The 16,078-nt window shown below is 43.9% G+C and overlaps 1 protein-coding gene across 2 annotated transcripts in view; it reads right to left on the bottom strand.

Annotated features, from left to right (window-relative positions):
* The window catches only part of MKX (mohawk homeobox), a 66,399-nt gene that overhangs the window by 27,680 nt on the left and 22,641 nt on the right, over nucleotides 1–16,078 (bottom strand). The gene's annotated exons all lie outside the window — the stretch shown is intronic.

The following is a 16,078-nucleotide window of genomic DNA, read 5'->3' as shown; positions in this document are numbered from 1 at the left end:
CCAGAGATATCAAAACGTTTGCAAAATAAAACACTGTTTATTTCCAAATGCACCCGATTCAATTTATTTTAACAAACGACACCACCAGTAGCCTGGAAGCCCAAACAGCTTCTCTGCGCATGAAGGGACAAAGCCAACAGTCATGTAGCCTCACTTCCAGCAGCTGATCAGTACTGGCCCTTGTTGCCACTGGGGAAGGGTGGGGTATCTGGAATCAATCCCAATGCCCTCTTACTCTTCCCAGGAGAGACTGGGTGCTCCTGTTCCGGGAGTATGAGCCCTGCATCAATGTGCGACCATTGTTTGGTTGAACAGTGGGAAGAGCCATAGTGCATCTATTTGCCCGAAGAAAGTCTTATGTCCAATCCCTGGCATCATCTCCAGGTAGGACACTGGAACACAGGTGAGAGCTTTATTAGAAGGGAGGGGACACACAGGCACTGTCTAGTATTTCTAAAGAGCAAATCTGGTAAGTCTGATAATTTGGTAGCAGAAATCACAATTAAAGGTGAGGGGCTGCAATGAAATGGGAAATGGCCCACGTAGACAACAGCTACAAACCAACTAAAACCAGAATAAGGGGAAATGTAACTGGATGAAAAACACTGCACTTTTAGAAAGTAAAAAGCTTTTAAAAAACCCCATTTTATACCAGGTCTGCTGGGGAAGCTATTATTTCTTTTTCAGGTACGTCTACTCTCTGCAAATTGCCTTCAGTTTTATTTCCCCCTTCAAAGAGCAAGAGATTTGCAAGTGCATTAATGCACAGACAGATATCATTGAGAGGTACCTGCTTAAATCCATTCAGCACAGATGGGAGAATAAGCCCGGTGCTTTGCCAAGTTTCAACCCAGACTGAATTTTTACAGCTGGATTATAAAAGCTTGGCTATGTATATTTTAAAAAAGGGGTTTGTGGAAATACTGATACAACCTTTAAACGCAGTGGTACGAACAGCACCGTGATAGCCTAATTTTACACAAGGGGCATGGGCCAATCAGACAGAGGCACAGGCAGAATTTAACAAATTGTTAGTCGCCATTGTCTTATTTACATCAAGCAGTGGCAATAGACTGGAACCTACAAAAATACCTCCCAGGTATAAGGTTTCAAGTCAGACATTTTTCCAGAAAGAAATGAAGTCTTTACGGGCTCTCCTTTCCCTTCATATTACTGCCAAGAACTACAGTCTCCCCAAATCTAACTCCCCCTCCACGCTACTGTAGAATTAACATTTTGGGCTTTCCGTTAATCATACTCTTGCTTCCTCATGAGTATGTATGCGTGTCACTTCCATTCAACTGAGCACTAAAGCTTTACTTCAAACATGTGCTCACACAGGGTGGGTGGCGAATGGTCGGGTGACAACATTCTCCTGCAAGAAAAAAAATCCTGTTAAAAGAGAGAGCTCTACTCCTGAAAATTGTATTTTAGCCATATGCACAGGCTTTAGTGTACTAAAATGTACACACACATACACCCAAATGCCTGTCTGGAGGTCACAAGGAGGAACTGAAACGCTCAAACCAAGCACAGAAGAAGCTAGATGATGAACACAAACCACTAATTGAAAAATAGCTTAATCGTTTTCAACATTTAAGCTTTGGGCATGCAATATTAGAAACCAAATAGTCTTTCAGAAAGGAATTAATGTGTGCAATTTCAAGGGCAGTTCTTCAAAGTGAAGACATGACCCCTTCCTGCATATACTTAGGGTCAAACTGCGCATGACCCTGAACATGTCAACTACATCAGTATTTTTAAAAACTTTCGCTGCAGGTGTAGGGGCCCCCATTTTGGGGGGAACTTCAGCAGAGAGGGAGAGGACTACATGCTGCAGTCAGTTCCAATGAAAATCTGGGAGGCGCACAAGGTATTAAACATTTCTCAAAACCGATGTGGTTTCTAGTGGTGCACTTAGCATCACATGTCGTTTGCCCATCATGCTGCTGCTAGACACTTTACACAGAAGCCAAAACAAAACAGTATTCACCACAGTAAATACAATGCAAAATGAAGCGGATTCCCCATGCACTCAATAGCCATATACTTTGGGAGCATATACTTGGGAGGCCCATAGGGACGCAGGTGGCACTGTGGGTTAAACCACAGAGCCTAGGACTTGCTGATCAGAAGGTCGGCGGTTCAAATCCCCGTGATGGGGTGAGCTCCCGTTGCTCGGTCCCAGCTCCTGCCAACCTAGCAGTTCGAAAGCATGTCAAAGTGCAAGTAGATAAATAGGTACCGCTCTGGCGGGAAGGTAAAAGGCATTTCTGTGTGCTGCTCTAGTTCCCCAGAAGCGGCTTAGTCATGCTGGCCACATGACCGGAAGCTGTACACTGGCTCCCTCAGCCAATAAAGTGAGATGAGCACCGCAACCCCAGAATTGGCCACGACTGGACCTAATGGTCAGGGGTCTCTTTACCTTTTTTTACTTGGGAGACCCAGCCAATGGCGACTTGCACATCTCCCCTTCACACCTCACGAGCAAAGATTCCACAGAATGTGGCTTTCTCCATCTTCTGTATTTTCTCTTCAATTAGAATCATGGTGCTTTCTCCGCACACATACATTTTCCTACATATCCATGCACAGCCAGGGTGAATGATGCTGTACATAATTACTCCAGTGCTCATAAGCAGGCATTGGCTGCCCATACATTACCAGGCCAAGTTCAAGCCTTTCTTCTTCATTTACAAAGCCTTTAACAACTTGGGTCCAGGATACCTTGAGGACTGCCCAATCCCTTATATTCCTGCTCTATCACTACCGTCTTCAGGGGAGCGCTGCCCCATGACTTGGATGCAGAGTATCTACCAGGAGCCATTCGTTCGGTACTGTGGGCCCAATTTTATGGCGCTCCCTTCCAATTGAGGTCAAACTGGGCCCCTCACAATGGAACTTATTATTTTATTTCAGCAGGTGTTTTGATTGAACTCTGATTTTACAGTTTAAACTCATTTTTAGCCTTATTGGGTCACCGCTTAATGACAACTGTGATTAAGTGGTACGCAAATTGTTGGAATAAATTGCAGCGTCAACTCACGGCAAGGTCAGAAAGCCTCTCTGCTGAGCATCTTCAAGAGGCAGCCACTTCCACTGAGCAAGCAGGTTGCATATACTGCCCCCTGAGTCACTCAGTTCCAATTTACTTTCATAGGGAGGTAGCCAAGTAGCTGCCCACCAGGCCTTTAAATTGTCCTCCCCATGGGACTATGAAATTAGTGGCATCTGCTTGTAACAAAACTGAACTGGATTGCACCAAAGCCCCCACCACCACCACTAAGCTAAGAGGAAACTTTTCAAAATTTTGCAAGCTAGGTGAGTGTGAGTGTAATGTCAGTAAGAAATACGATATGCGACCCATATATATCCAGTGGGACATGAATTAACTATTTTAACCCACCTGGCCTTAAAGAAGATTTAAAATTAAACCAGCAATTTATTGTTTCTTCGAGGTCTCATTTTCTTTTCCAGGTTTCACACTCTTTAAATATGCTATCTTTAAAATGGTGGCTTTCTTACAAAATTTGGTTGGCCACAATCCTAAATGGGGACCAGGTGCTGGAAGAGTTTCACGGAGGCCAGAATAGCTCCATAGGACTACAGAAGTCTTCTTTTTTAATATCGCCCAGATCCTTACACACCTTAACTGGATGGCGATTAGAAAGCTTCTTGGCCCCAGTACAGGAAGAGTGAAGTCATGACTGAGCCCCATTGGAGCAAGTGTGTTGGGCCAACTAGAAGGGGATGGAGACAGATTTGTGGACTCACCCCAGTCACACAGCAAGGAATGTCAAACCCTTCCCCGCCCTGTAGCTTCACTTCTCCGTTATAGTCATCTAGGCTATTTATCCTTAGCCAAATGTTGATGCCAGAAGTGTGCTCAACTAAAAGGAAGGCACTTCTGCAGACAGGTGAACCTGGATTTGTAACAAGGTGTTGCCATCAGGGGGAGGAAAAATGGCTTTGGGGTTTTGCTTGCCACTTCTTTGCTGCGTCATCATCCTGTACAAAGCCTCCCACAGTGCGACAACTGCAGCAAGAATACTATTAGCCCAACGATGGAAGCCAGAAGAACTACCAACAAAGGAAGACTGGCAGATGAAACTGATGGACTATGCCGAGTTGGCAAAATTAACTGGGAAAATTTGGAACCAGCAAGACCAGACTTTCCTGAAAGATGGGAGGAAATTTATGATATATTTGAAAGACAATTGTAATCAACTGACGTCGCTTGTAGGGTTGCAAGAAGTTTTGTAAGGAGAACTATATGAATTATTGCAAAAAAAGGACTAAGAAGGGGTTTATTTAGTGTTTGGATTTTATAGCAATAACTATTAAAATAAAATGCAAAATCAGAAAGAATGTTAGAAAACCATTAGTCGAGGCTGATGGAAGTCCTAGGCTGTGATAGTCAAAGGTTTGTTATATTGTATAAGATGGGATGTTATGTTTGGAATACGTGTGCAAAAACAAATAAAATTTATATTATATATATATATATATATATATATATATATATATATATATATATATGAGAAACCTCCCACAGTGCTGCATTGCTGCAGAGGGTCCCCTCAAAGTCATGGATCTCTGCTGTATCTCACCTATTCTGTTTCGCCAAAGCACAACCAACAGCGGTTGGACTGGAGGCGCCATAGCTATCTATTTCCCTATGCTCAAGAGCATCCTGAAAGTTGGGAGATGAGATCCTCTGATATTTTCTGTCCCTGGGGTGAGTAAGGAAGACCGTGATGTGTGTGTGTTCAGTGATAGGCTGCAAAAGTTTAATGTCACAGGTTTATAAAAGTTGAGGGGGCTTTTCTGAAAGAATACTTGCCTTTGCCAAGTCTGAGCATGTATATGGGGTTGTGAGAAGCAATTCAGCAGCTAAAAACTAGCAAAATTATCTTCCAGCAGGTCTTATGTTAAGCAGGAAGAAATAATGTATCACTAGACCAAGGAGCAGGCGCGATGGGGTAAAATTGTACAACCTGTTCTAGCTTAACTCCAGGTGACAATGCCGACTTGCTCTTAAAGGTACCCCGACAATTATTTTAAGTGCTACCTTTTTGGTCCAAAAGATTTGGAGAAGAAACAGAAAAGGAAGTGAATAATATGAAAACAATATAATGTGGTAGCTGCTCACCTTGAGCCTTAATCCCAGTTCTGGGGTAACAGGAAACCATGGTTTCCTGCTAAAACAGGGATGGGGATAATCTAGCCTTCCAGATGTTGCGGAATACAATTCTTTGCTGGCTGAGGCTGTAGTTGTTGAAGTTTAACAACACTTTGGGGGGGGGAGAACAAATTTCCCACTCCTGTGCAAAAATTTAGGATTTTTTTTTTAAAATAGTGTAGTGTTCGTTATCATGTTAATGTAGATATATACACTATATTATGAAGTATTACGGCATAGATATATCATTGTGTCCATTGAACCTATATGTTTATTATTTCTTGTGAACTCTTCAGGGCATAATTTAGGATGGATCTGAAACTGATCCTAGAGTGTTGTCTGAAGGCAGATGAGGCCCGCATTGGGTCCAGTGCCTGGGTGGCAGGCTGCCTAAGAGCCACATGTACATCTCCTTGGATTGCACGGTGGAAGAAAGGCAGGATTATAAGTGCAAGATAAAAATAAAATAAATAAGATGACTAATAAGCAGCTGCAAGCCTCTGGCTGCTGCTTTCCCCCCATCCACACACCAGGAGGAAGAGATTAAAAGCATCTGCTTCTTGTTTCAAACCAACCACACTTCCCTGTGATGTTGAAACCCTTTACTTTAAATGATAACTTTCACCAAAAAAAAAAAAGACACCTCAGTTTGATTCTGTAATAATTGTTTAAACAATCCACAATTCCAAGCTCCAGCATCACAGGGAACTGTGGTTAGTTAAAAACCAGAAGCAGATGCTTCTCATCCCACCCCCCACCCCCCAAGCAGGGAAGGAAAAGGAGAGAGGAACATGTATTCACGTAGCACGAAGCCAATGTTATCTGTTATATCCGAACCCAGGCATCAGCGACAGGGCAAGAGAGATATGCAAATAAGACAAGTATGTTTCAGCACTACTTTGGATGCATAGTCAGAATACTTTTTTATAAAGGGAGGAGTCACACATGCATGTATCATCTTTTATATTGCCAAGGAGCAGGTTATATTACCAAGGATAGTAGATTCCTATCCATTCCAAAATGGATAAATCTGATTAACGTCATAAATGGTTTAGCTGACTCTATAGATGCATTTAAAGAAATAAAAATAAAAAATCAATAGAAATTACTTAGTTGTCACTTGCCGTAGAAGCCACCATCAGTCTCATTAAGTAGTATCAAAATACAACCTGTTTTCAGGACCTGTAATATTCATCTTACAGTGGCAATTAAAGCTAAGAGCTTAAAAAACAAGAATGCTTTAAAACGCCTTTTAGCCAACTTCTTTTTTTTTTACAAATATCCCATAAATATTACACATCCTTTACATATCAGTAAAGTGAATTCATGCTTTATTTGATATTCTTATTTTCCTGCTGCATGAGTCTGGTTTTGCACTTTGTAGGGGTGGGCATTTGATGACAATACCCCTTTCCTTTAGAGGAATCTACAACACATTTCACAAAAATGCAGTTCAGATGTTCAGGAGTGGCTTGAGGGTTTGGGGGTTGTTGTTTTTTGCAAGCCCCTGAATGGTCCTGGAAAAAAGAGTAGCACTTATTGCCCTTTTAAAAAACAAAACAAAAATAAAATAAAATAAAATACATGTTATGTTTTGTAAAAGTTAACTGGAAACAACAACAAAATTTGGCAAGGCAGACAAGACAGTATACCTATGAATCTGGCCTCTTCTGAACAGTCTTTCAGTTAAGACGTAGAGCACTCTGACTTTTCAGAAGAACCACTGGGAATTGTGGTGCTGCATCTATTGCTACAGAACATATTAAAGGTCAAGCGCCATAAATAGAGGGGCAAAAAGGGAAGTCAATAAGAAAGTGAGGAGAGATCCAAAACCCACAAATTCCCCTCAATGTAAACACCTAAAATAAGCAAGAGTCTTCAAAAACAGCCTTTTCAAGATCTCCCCATCTAAATTGCTTCATTTTTAATTGCTCTGGCTTCCCTACCAACACAAATGCAAATAAAATCAACGACAGCCCCATCTTGTTGGGAAACTGCCAGGGAGATATTGTCCATCATGGCCCCAAGCCGGCTGCCGAACGTCCATCGATCTCCCGTAGCCAGGCAGATCCAGCAGTTAGCGACACAAAGCCTCAGAAATAGATTGCCACATTCCAGGCTTGTGCACACTGTTCTTTATCAGCAGAAACCACAGCCAGAAAGCTTGCACCGTAGAAGAGAGCATAATTTACAGACTTTATTTAGCGTTGAACAGAACAAAGGAAAACATGACCGTTCTGTGTCAGTGTCTCCGACCGACTGAAATCGAAAGGAAACAGCAAACATAAACATCCTCAACAGGAAATACGCAGACTCTGTGACTCACAAGCCTGCTCTCTCTTAAGGTGGAACGGAAATATCCTAACATCCTCCCCCTTTCCGTGTAACCTGTAGTACCTGTGGTTCACCCAATTGCAACCTCTGTGTGTAAACCTTAAGTTGTTCTTTGTTAACAACCTTAGACAACAGATCAGCAGGAATTTCATTTCCTGCCATGTAGGACACCCGAATCAGTCCCTTTTGAATACACTCTCTTGCACGATGTAGCTTAATCTGCAAGTACTTGGTTCTTTGCTTGCAACTCTCGGAGTTCAGCAAAGCCAAACACGATCTATTGTCTTGATACACTTGTATAGGACATTTCACAGAAACCCCGATGTCCTTAAACAGTTGCATCAACCATTCACAATCCATGAGTGAAAATGACAGAGCATTGAGTTCTGCTTCACAGGAACTTAGGCTCACTGTTGTTTGCTTCTTGCACAACCAGTCAAACAGGCAGTGGTTGTACATGTAGCATACCCCAGAAGTGCTTGTACCATCTGTGGTGTCACTTCCAAAACTTGCATCTGCAAAGATTTCAAGACCTCCAGTCTTCTGACTGGTGAACCTCAGCCTGTAGTGCATAGTCCCTTTCAAATAGCGGGCTATGCGCTTCAGAGCTTTCCAATCCTGAACCGTAGGATTGTTGGCATGTCTGCTAAGCAGATTACAGCTTACAGCAATGTCAGGTCTTGAACATCTGGCAATGAAATTCAGCTTGCCTAGAACGCATCTGTATAGCGTTGTGTCAGAAAACGCTTCAGCAGTACTGTCTACCTGGTAACCTGTCACCATCGGTGTGTCTGCTGGGTTTGCATCAACCAAATTCAACTTGGTTAATACATCAGCAATTTTCTGTGTTTGGTGTACCAGAAAATTACCTGCTTGGTCCTTCTCCACCTGCAGAGAAAGATAGTTGGATACCTCACCAAGATCCTTCATGTCAAAGTGCTCCTTCAGCTGAGCTAGGGTGCTTTGGTAAAAAGCCTGATTCTTCCAAAACATCAGAAGATCATCAACAAAACATAAACAATACAGTTTGTTTTGCCCCTCCTCCTTGACAAACACACATGGATCAGCTTTGCCCTGGTGAAAACCTAGAGAAAGCAACGTTTCAGTGAGTTTTGTGTTCCAACACCTAGCACTCTGCTTGAGACCATACAAGGATTTCCGCAATTTACAGACCATTCCCTTCTGTATCTCCATCCCATCTGGTGGAAGCATGAACAGCTCTTCGTTCAAAATCCCGTACAAAAAAGCTGTATTAATGTCGTGGTGGGAAACATGCAGTTTCTCCTCCGCAGCAATCTTGAGCATCAGCCGAATGCTCTCATATTTGACGGTGGGTGAGTAGGTCTCGTGGTAATCCTGTCCTGGTACCTGTGAAAAACCTCTGGCAACCAATCTGGCTTTGTGTCTGACAACCTTGCCATTCTGGTCTGTCTTGGCCTTGAAGACCCATTTGCTGCCAACCAGTCTCATACCTGGGACTACCGGTACCAGTTCCCAAGTTTGGTTCCTGTTCAAGGAATCAACTTCAGCCTTCATGGCATTAAGCCAAGGCTCAGCATCTTTAGAGGTTAACTCCTGAACCTCTTTGAAGCTTGAAGGTTCCCACACCTTCTCTGAGCTACTAAGAACAGCAGTTGCAGTCTTAGCAAACTCATCAGCAAATCTCTTTGGAGGTCTGCCTTTGGTCGCCCTTTCAGACCTACGTACTAGACGCAAGTCTTCTGGACTCATCTCCTCTTTCTTAGGAGAAAAATGACCAATGGTGAACAGTGGTTCTTCCAGTTCATTGTCAGACGCATCAGATGGTCTGACTGAGGCCTTTGCACTCTTGTAGTCTGCTGTGTCATCACTCTCACTGACATCAGCAGCAGCGCCGCCCAATGAACTGGAATCCGAACTCTGATCATCATCATCATCATCATCATCATCATCCTCATCATCATCCTCAGCAGCTTCCTCAGCTTTAGCTGCTTGCTTGACATCACCTTCATCCTCCTCTGGGTAACTCTGGAAAATTCCCACATTTTCCCCCCACTTAGGATTGTACTCAACACTCCTTGTGAACTTAATGGATTTAGAGCTAGTCATCCATACCCTGTATGCACCCTTTTCGTACCCCATGAACAAACCATGTGCCCCACGCTTCCCAAGCTTGTTGGTTTGTGGGGTGCGTACCCACATGTCAGAACCAAATATTCTCATGTGTTTGGTGTTGGGTTTCTTGCCAAACATCTTCTCATAGGGGGTACAACCAATGGGTGATGACAATCTGCGATTAACGGAGTAAACCAGATTCCCCAAAGCCTCCCCCCAAAACTTATCAGGGAGATTGGCATCATGCAACAAGGTTTTCATTCCTTGCAGCAATGTTTGATTTGCTCTCTCCGCAAGCCCATTCATCCATGGCGATCTGGGGGCTGACATGTCATGCTGGATTCCCTTCTCAGTCAGGAAAGCTTCAAACTGCTGAGAAGTGAATTCCCCGCCCCGATCGGTAAAAAGACAGGAAATACGTTTACCGTGAGCATTCTCCAACCAAGCACAGAATGCCTTAAACTTCGGAAACGCTTGTGATTTCTGTTCGAGCAAAAACACATGAATGTACCTAGAAAAAGAATCAATTAGAACCATGAAGAACCTTGCTCCTCCTAAAGAGGGCGTAAGTGGCCCAACCAGGTCTGCGTGCACTAGCTGGTAGGGCTTGGAAGCCTGCCTGCTAGACTCTTTGCCTTTTGGAGCAACCTTCACCTTGTTCTCTGCACAAGATACACACTTCATGTGAAATTTACAGGGTTTGATGTTCAAACCCTCAACCACCTCTGGCATCTTGGCCAGTGCCTTCCAAGAGAGGTGACCAAACCTTCGATGCGCTTCATGAATGCAACCTGCATGAAGAACTTTGTTAGTTTGTGCAACACAACAAGAATCAGCATTAGATACAACAGCAGTGTCCTCATAAGTTATATGGAACAAACCATCCATAAACTTTGCATGCAAATAGTCCTCTTTGCCTTTACTGATGACACAGACGCTCCTCTTGAAGGAAATCTGAAAACCACGTCCAGTAAGCTGCGGGACGCTCAACAAATTGCTTGCAGCTCCAGGAACATACAGAACATTACTGATGGTTGTATGCAAACTTGCAAGTTTCACAGTCCCTTCTCCTGCAATTTGCAACGTCCTTCCATCAGCCAGGTGGATCTCACCTTCCTGAGGCTTGAAGGAGATAAAGAGGTGCCGATCCTTTGAGATGTGGCGAGTACAGCCCGAATCAACAACAAAACTGCCTTTGGCTGTTGGAGCAGCCTTCACAGCAAGCAAACCCTTGTTTTCCACTGGCTTGGGCTTTTGCAGCTTGCCCCCCTGCTGCTCCTGGCCAGCAGACGTGCCTTTAGCCTTTGGTGAAGCTGTGCCAGCAGACATAGCCTTGTCTTCCACTGGCGTGGGCTTTTGCTGCTTGCCCCCCTGCTTCTGGTCAGCAGACGTGCCTTTAGCCTTTGGTGAAGCAGTGCCAGCTAACAAAGCCTTGTTTTCCACTGGCGTGGGCTCTTCACCCTCCCTCTGCTTCTGGCCATCTGCAGACGCCTGTTTACCTTTGCCTTTCCGGCCTCTGCAAAGGCGTTGACCTTGGTTCTCACGAGAACCAGAGCTCTCAGCTGCCGTCTCCTTGGCTCCCCCTGGAGGCTGGAATGCTGCCTGGGATGACATCACAGTCTGCTCCCCCTGCAGCTTGCAACCGGTGCCCTCAGCATCCCTGCATACACTCGCATTCTGGGAAACAGCTTGGACCTCCGATGCAGTCAAACTCTGGGCTGGGACAACTGAGTTGTGAGCTTTCATCAAAGCATACCACATTCCACGTGCAGTGGTGTTGCCAGCCAGCGTCTTAATTTCCTCAAGAGATACGGATAAGACTATTACGTCAATCGCCTTCGAATCATCGGCTTTCCATCTCTCTGTCAGAGGAACTGGGGGGGCCTCACTCACGGTATGCCACACCCTAAACTGACGCAGCAAACTCTCACACCATTTTGCCCAGGTCTGATAGTTGTGGCCATTTAGCTTCGGTGGACACGGAGCTACTTCTGAGGATTGTAAAAGATCCATCTCAGGTCTTTACGTGAGCCCAAGTCTTTATGCCTTCAAAGACTTATTATCTCGGCAGCCCATTAATCACGAACTCCCTGGCTTGGCTCCCAGGCCAATTAAGCCTTGCCGGAGTTCAAAGGCTCCGTCCGAGGTAAAACAGAAAAGCCTCCCTTTCGCTGCTTTCGCTTTTCACATACCTCTCAAACGCAGTCTGTTGCAGCTTTACTCTCCTGTAGGTGCTGTGAATCTGGGCCCGAAACCTTGTTGTTGGGAAACTGCCAGGGAGATATTGTCCATCATGGCCCCAAGCCGGCTGCCGAACGTCCATCGATCTCCCGTAGCCAGGCAGATCCAGCAGTTAGCGACACAAAGCCTCAGAAATAGATTGCCACATTCCAGGCTTGTGCACACTGTTCTTTATCAGCAGAAACCACAGCCAGAAAGCTTGCACCGTAGAAGAGAGCATAATTTACAGACTTTATTTAGCGTTGAACAGAACAAAGGAAAACATGACCGTTCTGTGTCAGTGTCTCCGACCGACTGAAATCGAAAGGAAACAGCAAACATAAACATCCTCAACAGGAAATACGCAGACTCTGTGACTCACAAGCCTGCTCTCTCTTAAGGTGGAACGGAAATATCCTAACACTTTTCAGTTCTCCTTTGTTCTGTTGTCCACTGCTCTGAATTTCTCAATACAATCTGGAGCTGCTGCTTTCAAATAAGCTCTGGACTGAAGTTCTTAAGAGTTTAATTTCTGTTAAGATGAAGCCTGTGTATACACTACATCTTTGAAGCACATTATTTCCCTCAAAGAATTCATGGCACTGTAGTGTACACTCCTGACAGAATAATTCGCAGCAACCGTTAACAAACTACAGTGCCCAAAATTCTTTGAAGGAAATAATGAGCTTTAAGGAGGCAATGTATACCGTCAGGAGCTCAATTCAGCTCAGACAGGCTGAGGCTACTCGGTGGCAATGCACTCTGTGCTTTCACAGAGGCATTCACAACTATTCTTACTTGCCATGTTCCAGGAATAAGCTCTGATATCAAAACCAAGTGCTGGCCCTGAGAACCAACACCAATCAAACCCAAATACAATGCATTTTCCATGGTTACCACAATCTGGGTAACACACCTCATACAGGAAAATTGGTTTCTGTATTCCAGTGAGGCAAAAGCCACAATCTTCTCACTCAACACTACTTGAAACTTCTGCGTATATCTTTTCCATGTGCCAATCGGCTGTTAAGCAAACAATCCATCTTGGTTGTTATAATCACAGATCCTCCGCTAAATTGCTATCAAACACAATTTTATTGTGTACAGGCCAGCAAAAGACTAAAGTGGGTCCTCAGGTTAAGAACTTAATTTGTTCTTAACCTGAAACTGTTCTTAACCTGAGGTACCACTTTAGCTAATGGGGCCTCCCACTGCCACTGCACAATTTCTGTTCTCATCCTGAAGCAAAGTTATTAACCCGAGGTACTATTTCTGGGTTAGCGGAGTCTGTAACCTGAAGCGTCTGTAACCCAGGGTACCACTGTATTTGGGATAAGCACCAGGGAGGCCTGTCCTGTTTTGCCACCTGAGGCAAAACAGTGCTGGCCGCCCAGCCCCCCTCCTTGCCCACTGAAGCTCACTGGGGTTGTGTGGCTCCAGTGGCAGCTTCCAGAGGGATGTCATGCGACTGCAGTGGCAGCAGGGGCAGGTGGGATGCCCGCAGGGGCACTGCCCCACAGGATTCCACTGCCAGCGGCGGCTGGTTTGCTCTGCCTCATGGGCAGCATAGCCCTGGGGTGCCACATTACATGCTGACAACTACACTAAATTGAGATGTGGGGTGGTAGTGTGGTTGGTTCAGAAGCTTTCGTTGTCTGGTTCTTAGCAAGAAGTGCTGATGAACAGAATTTTGCCACTTTGATTTGCACACAGACATTAGGATGAGTAGAGAGCGTGCTACAGCTCTATATTCACACTGTTTGGTGAGTTGTCAGATGGAGATGGCATAACCCTCTTAAGAGAACTGAGTTCAGAAGCTGGCTGTGCAGAATGTTGATTGGCTGGCCCCAGTGGCAATCACTCCGAACAATACAGTCTCATCGCAACAATTATGTTATACTTGGGTCAAGATGAATGGTAGGAGAACAGTGGGGAGTCTCATGTAACAGCAAAGTATAACAAATAAATATATATCTCTCTATATATATACGTGGTATGGATGCTAATAATTGTGATTTAAGATAGCTTGCACAAACCAACATTCCAGACTAACACTGCAGGATGTAATTAACGTGGCAGAAACTGACTTGGAATACCAGACAGTTTACGTTATCGCCAACACCTCGCTCTTCTTTCTTTCTTTCTTTCTTTCTTTCTTTCTTTCTTTCTTTCTTTCTATGGTTTCTATTGAACCATTTTGCACAGGCCACAGGAGAGGTTTACAACAGAAACAAACAGACAACAAAATCCAGAAAAACACACACAATCCATTTAGAACTTACAACAAGGAGCCACTAAGTGGCAATTAGGTCTCTCCTCCTCCAAATGCCCTCTGGAAAATAGGCTTTGTTAATGGCCGCTAACTATTTTGCTTTTTACATAATTGCCACTGTCTGTTCTTTTTGCATTTCATTTCCTTCTGACCTCACTCCCCCGCCCATCCCGTTAAATGCCTGCCAGTTTAGGATTGCATTTCATACATCTGATGAAGTGGGCTTCAGGCCACTCAAGCTTATGCCATAATAAATGTGTCAGGCTTTAAAAAGGTGCCACAAGACCTTTTTTTGCTGCAACAGGCTTATATGGCTCCCCCTCTGGAAAATGTTTTTGGTTCTGTAATCCAAACTGTATGTATGGAAAGAGGTCAAAATAGCCACACGCTGTTAAGTTCCACTAGGGTTTTTATATACAGACGTTTCGGAAGACCTCAGAAAATGATAATATGTTGCTGAGGATTTAAAAAAAAGAGAGGAAAAAAAGAAAGATGCAAGTTATCTTCATGGCATTTACGGAACAGACTGATCTAAGATGGCTAAGATGTTTATAAAAGATAGTAGTAAAATAAATTCTGGAATATAATATATTTTAGAAGTAGATGCAAGGGCTCAATACAACACCACGCTGTGTATAAAATAAATTTTGTTCTTGCAGTTTTAGTATGCGCGGGGTTGGGGGGAATGAAACCACTAGAATTGTTTGCAGCTATGAACATGCTATGAATCTACCTCTTTGTAGCTTTGTGCTTTGAATAAAAAAAGTGTTGCAGTGAAAGGTAAGTGTGACTGCATGCTAAATAGGAGAGGTTCTGCACACATAAAAACAGGGAGATTAGAGCGATCGTGTAACAATTTGTAGCTTGTTTTTCCAAATGCTCAGCCCGTTAATGCTGCAGCGGTTATCGTACAGCTGCCGCAGCCTATTAAAAGAGCCTTTTTCCCCCACTCAAAGCTAAAATGCTGGCAGGCAAGAGACAGAGTCCAGTAACAATTTGATTACTCAAGATTATGCCCGTTTTTAAAATTCCAGTTGTGTAAGTATAGAAAACCAGAAGTTTACTTGTCTTAAGTTACCGTGTGCTCATTTGAACAACACTCATTTTAAAACTAAAATTTGGCAGGCGATTATCACATAATGTAGACCAAATGCACTTGGAATGTTGAAAAATAGCTTTCGAAAAACCAAGAGATTTCACTTGGAAAACACTAACTATGCAACCACAGCTCCTACTCTACGCAAAATGTTTTAGAGCACTATGTTATACTGCACCCAGCCAACCCCCTCAACTCAAGGTGTGATCATTTAGTCTTCAAGTGGAAGACCTGCTGAAGTTCTGGAAATCTTGAGGATTAAACCAAACAGAACGTGTATGTCTGAAATCCAGCCAAGCAATCTTCAGAACCCGCACAAAAAGCCTTGAACAGCCTTCCCCAAACTGTTGCTCTCCAAATGTTGTTGGACGTTGGCTACAACCATCATGGCCAATGGTCAGGGATGATGACTATACAGTACCTTGGTTGTCGAACACCTTGCGACTCAAATGTTTTAGCTCCCGAACGCCGCAAACCTGGCTTCCGACTGAGTGCAGGAAGCTCCTGCAGCCAATCGGAAGTCGTGCCTTGGTTTTCAAACATTTTTGGAAGTCGAACGGAATTCCGGAATGGATTCTGTTTGAGAACCAAGGTACGACAGTATTAATCCATGCATACCATATACATGATAACACCAAACAAAGGATGCCCTGAACTGATCCAGTTTTAGAAAGTTTCAGTTATCTGTAGTTTACCAACCCCTTCCCCACAGGTCTTCAAGAATGAGGCACTTCTATCTTCCATGGCTGGAATGATTAATACCCCGGCTAAGTTCCTAATTGGTAATTGCTGTCAATCTGTATATGGACTTATCTGAAGATAGGTGTGCAGGAATATTTCAAGTACCCATTTCAGTACTGGTGGCCTAAACTCAGATATC

The sequence above is a fragment of the Podarcis muralis genome, chromosome 12 (assembly GCF_964188315.1).
Source record: "Podarcis muralis chromosome 12, rPodMur119.hap1.1, whole genome shotgun sequence".
In the NCBI taxonomy this organism is placed as follows: domain Eukaryota; kingdom Metazoa; phylum Chordata; class Lepidosauria; order Squamata; family Lacertidae; genus Podarcis; species Podarcis muralis.
This window is presented reverse-complemented; position numbering and strand designations above follow the sequence as displayed.